This window comes from Lepidochelys kempii, chromosome 1, assembly GCF_965140285.1.
Source record: "Lepidochelys kempii isolate rLepKem1 chromosome 1, rLepKem1.hap1, whole genome shotgun sequence".
Classification (NCBI taxonomy): Eukaryota; Metazoa; Chordata; order Testudines; family Cheloniidae; genus Lepidochelys; species Lepidochelys kempii.
The window spans coordinates 16,205,911-16,211,213 of record NC_136380.1 but is presented as its reverse complement, the minus strand read 5'-3'; positions in this window follow the sequence as shown (position 1 = coordinate 16,211,213).

Genomic DNA, 5,303 nt, shown 5'->3' with positions numbered 1-5,303 from the left:
GACATCCCTTAAAATAAGAGATGAATGGCTACGCTTTCAAGAAAGGTGATTGGGCCCCTTCTCATGGAGAATGTAAAAACTAGCTGAGCCCTGGGACCCAGGAGAACTGACACACTCACTATCTGCAGTGTGCTGTAGAGGGACAGGATGGCATGAGGAGATTGCCTACAATGCCTACATCTGTGACTGCTAGAAGCAAATATCTCCAACAGCCAGCGAGGAGGACCGAGTTACTACAGAGAATTATTTCCCAGGTGTCTGCCTGGGGAGGCGTTGCCCATATGCTCAGGGTCTAACTAATCACCATATTTGGAGTCAGGAACATTGCCCCCAGGTCAGATTGATAGAGACCCTGGGTTTTTTGCCTTCCTCTGCAACATTGGTCATTTGCTGGTATGAACTAGCAACTTGCTGGTGAATGGTGGATTTTCTGTAAAAAGAAATCTTTAAATCATGTCAGAAGTTCTGGGTCTATTGCAACAGTGGATGAGGGAGGTTCTGGGGCCTGAGATGTGCAGGAGGTCAGAGTAGATGATCACAGTAGTTCCTGCTGGCCTTAAATTCTAGGAGGATCCACTTGCTGCTGCAAGCTAGAAAAATGGCACTAAACTGAAAGCAGAGATTCCAAGCGGGCGTAACGAACGGTCAAGACAGTAGCAATGCTGCCACTTTTGCTAACCTCCCGCTAACCTAAATATCCTTGTGTCCCGGTTCCTCCCGCACGCTGAACTCTAGGGTACAGATGTGGGGACCTGCATGAAAAACCCCCCTAAGCTTATTTTTACCAGCTTAGGTTAAAACTTCCCCAAGGTACAAACTATTTTACCTTTTGCCCCTGGACTTTATTGCTGCCACCACCAAGCCTCTAACAAAATATAACCGGGAAAGAGCCCGCTTGGAAACGTGTTTCCCTCCCCAAATCCTCCCAAACCCTACACCCCCTTTCCTGGGGAAGGCTTGATAAAAATCCTCACCAATTTGCATAGGTGAACACAGACCCAAACCCTTGGATCTTAAGAACAAGGAAAAAGCAATCAGGTTCTTAAAAGAAGAATTTTAATTGAAGAAAAAGTAAAAGAATCACCTCTGTAAAATCAGGATGGTAAATACCTGACAGGGTAATCAGATTCAAAACATAGAGAATCCCTCTAGGCAAAACTTTAAGTTACAAAAAGACACAAAAACCAGAATATCCATTCCATTCAGCACAACATATTTTATCAGCCATTTAAACAAAACAGAATCTAACTCATATCTAACTAGATTGCTTATTAACCCTTTACAGGAGTTCTGACCTGCATTCCTGCTCTGGTCCCGGCAAAAGCATCGCACACAGACAGAGAGAACCTTTTGTTTCCTCCCCCTCCAGCTTTGAAAGTATCTTGTTTCCTCATTGGTCATTTTGGTCAGGTGCCAGCGAGGTTATCTTAGCTTCTTAACCCTTTACAGGTGAAAGGGTTTTTCCTCTGGCCAGGAGGGATTTAAAAGGTGTTTACCCTTCCCTTTATATTTATGACACCTTGCGTTGGAGTCAAAGTCGGAGGTTTTCCTGTTTCTAAAAATGCTTCCCTTCCTCTACGTAAAGCAGCCATCTTGTTGCCTCATGCAAGTCTACAGTTTAACTGGTCGTGATATATTGTTCAGATACCGGGGCACCCAACACACAGTCTTTATTAGAATAACTGCATCAGCTCCTATACTTTGTATCGTGTAGTTAGGTTGTAAGCTCTTCACGGCCGGATCTTTTCCCCACTATCTGCCTGTAATACACAGTATTAAAGTGGCAGCAGTTTCACGCACTGAATATTACTGCCTCTTAGTATTGTAAAAGATCTAAGTCAGCATAAGCTAGTTCCTTAAGCAGGAGTATTTGTAGCACAGTGAAGGTGTCAAGTTACAGTAGAGACAATCTATATTGGAGCGGGCAAACTCTTTGGCCAGAGGGCCACATCAGGTTTCCAAAATTGTAGGGAGGGGCGGGTAGGGGAGGCTGTGCCTCCCCAAACAGCCAGGTGTGGCCCAGCCCCTGACCTACTGCTTCTTGCCCGCTGATGGCCCTCCCAGGACTCCTGCCCCATCCAACCCCCCCCCTTCCCTGTCCCCTGATGGCCCCCCCCAGGACTCCTGCCCCATCCACCACCCCCTGACCGCCCCCGGACCCACCTGTGGCCACATCCAACCCTTCTTCTCATTCCTGACTGGCCCCCAGGACCCCTTCCCCCATTCAATCCCCCCATTCCCTGCCCTCTGACCGCTCTGACCCCTATCCACACCCCCGCCCCCTGACCACCCCCTCAAACTCCCCTGCCCTCTATCCAACCCCACCCCCCACTCCCTGCCCCCTTACTGCGCTGCCTGGAGCGCCGGTGGCTGGTGACGTTACAGCTCCACCGCCCGGCTGGAGCCGGCCATGCACCGTGCAGCGCAGAGCACCGGGTCAGGCCAGGCTCTGCAGCTGCGCTGCCCCAGGAGCTCGCAGCCCCCTGCCCAAAGAGCTGAAGCTGCAGGGGGAGGGGGAACAGCGGGGGAGAGGCCAGGGGACTAGCTTCCCGGGCCAGGAGCTCAGGGGCCGGGCAGGAGGGTCACGTGGGCCAGATGTGGCCCACGGGCCGTAGTTTGCCCACCTCTGGTCTCTATGATGTTCTTCAGGACACATCCATTCGTAACTGTGTGGGACACTGATATTTAAAGTGACACAGTGGCTCTCATTCAGATAGCCTTGCCCACACAGTGTTTACATAAAATAGCTCCACTGGCCCCATTCACAGGTGAAAACTAAGTTGGGTGCTGCTGCAAACACCAGAGAGGGCAGAAAAATGCAAAGGGAGAGAGGCCAGCCTGACGGGGAGGAAATAAAGCAATTTCAGTACGAGAAAATTGCAAGCTAATGCATCTAAGGTGGAAGTGGGATTAGGGAAGGGCCAAAATACCCCCAACCACCAGCAGTCAGCAAGAAGGAGAAACCCGTAACCATGAGACAAACACTAGGGGGCAAGACTGGATGGCAAGCAGGACTGAGTTTGTACTGTGATGTGGCCACTAAAAATATACAGCCAGTGTAATTCCGAGCTGCAGATACGACCCATCACAGAGAGGGGCATATTAGTCCCTCTTTTTAAGGCTCCCGTGTGACTGCTTTTGGAATGCTAAGTTCCTTTTCATGCAACTCATTAGCTGTTGACAAAGCTGGAGGTTGTTCAAAGAAAAGCTGCAAAAGTGGGGGGAGGGCAACAGAAACAACCAACAATGCCTAGAGGGTGCAAACACCACAAATGGCGAAGAGTTTAGGGTGATGCCAGTCAATAAATGGGACAAGATTAAGAAATGGAAACTTTAGGCTCAAAGTCAGGAAAGATTTCCCAATTTCCAGATCTGTTGAACTGTGGAATAACTTTCCCAAGAGACGTGGTAGAATCCCTGGCATGTGAACAGCATAAAAAAAACTGGACCGGGCACTGTGCATGTAACTGTTGATTTCAGTTGTTTCTGGGGGATGAGGGGGAGAGGGATCTTTGTAGATTCTCAGAGGCTAGTGTACTCATTGGATTTGTTTGCACTGCTTTAGATAGAATCTTCATTTTACTACCATACCACTGTATAGGGCTCAAAGTAAACAATAGGAAACTTTCTCTGCAGGACTCAGCAAAGCACTAAGGAAAAAATCAACCGAGCTAGGTTCCTAATTTTTTTACTTATAGTGCAGAAAAGCCTATAGTGTCAGAGGACCACACACAGTTGCATTTACCTCCCAGGGCGATGCTGATAAGGTAACAATCACCTGTATTTTACAGCTGGGGACCTGGGCTGTGGAGAATAAGATCTTGCTTCTACTAGAACCATTTGATCCCCCTTGCGCTCTTGTAGAGCAGCTCATGGGCACGCCCAACATTGCTCCGTGTGGTTTGCACACATGCCAGATAGTGTTTAGATTTGCTGAAAACAGGTCTAATCCAAAGTGTAGCCGAGTCTCCACCGTTGCTGGGCTACAGGGGACTGAGGTCCTTGGCATAAGAGTACTAACGGTTCAAGGATCTGGCCGGTCATTAAACACTGCTCTTTCTCACCCCACCTCCACATTTCCAATTTGCTCATCGTCTTAATAGAGTCCTGATCCAAAGCCCATTGAAGTCAAGGAGAGTCTGTTCCAGGAGTTTTGGAGCAGGAAAGTCACTCTGCAAGAATCCCCCGTTGCTGCATGTCCAAAGCCTCTTTCAAGTATTCCTTGCAGTGAGCTGCTCTGGTGCAGCCCTGCCATACCAGAGGGAACTCGTGGTCACTAACCCCTTTCCAGCAAGACAGCCAAGTCAAATACAGCGGGCTGGGTTCTGCACCTACAAGCCCACTGCAATACCACGGACGTGGGCATGGTTATATAGAGCATGAGAATAATGCAGCTACAGCTGGGGTGGAGGTAGGCGGAAGCTTGTGCTTTGTAACCAGTGACCGGTTTTCACTCTCCAAGCAGTTTGCCGCATCTGAGAAATAAACCCAGGAGCTGTTTTTGTCTCCACAAAATTACTTTATTATATTGTGAATAGTCACAAAGCATTACAATGTCTTAAAGAAAAAAAAAAAGACACAGAAGGTATTTACCAGCCCTTCATAAGACTCATTTAGCTAGCGGCTACCATGAGATTACAAGAGTAAATCTTGCAGTCTTCAATTGGATTGTCACATTGGGTATTAAATTTCCCACAGTGGTGCAAAGGCAGTAACTTCTACAGCCTGTATATTATCCCCCTAACATTTCATCTAAGTACAGAACTATAAAATTAAACAAATATATAATTTTAAAAATTAAGTTTTCTGCCAGCAGAAAAATTCTCTTAAAAAGGCAGGATCCGTTAGGAAAGAAAAAACCCCAAACCAACCCAAGCCCATGGTGTTATTACTATTCGTTCATCATTTCCCTCCTGATTTTATAGAATCACATCCCGTCTAAGACAATATTGTTGCCTTTTAAGAAAAAATCTTGCAAAACCAAATGGCGAGCCGAGCATTTAAAAGGCTCAGTGAAGGGGAAAAGAGATTTTTAAAGTATTTAATTTCAATGATAAGAGAAAAAAAAAAAAAAAAGAGGACGACGACTTGTGGCACCTTACAGACTAACAAATTTATTTGGGCATAAGCTTGTGGGCTAAAACCCACTTCATCAGATGCATGCAGTGGAAAATACAACAGGAAGAGACACACACAGAGAATATGAAAATATGGGTGTTGTCATACCAACTGTAATGAGACCAATCCGTTAAGGTTAACCTTAACGGATTGGTCTCGTTACAGTTGGTATGACAACACCCATA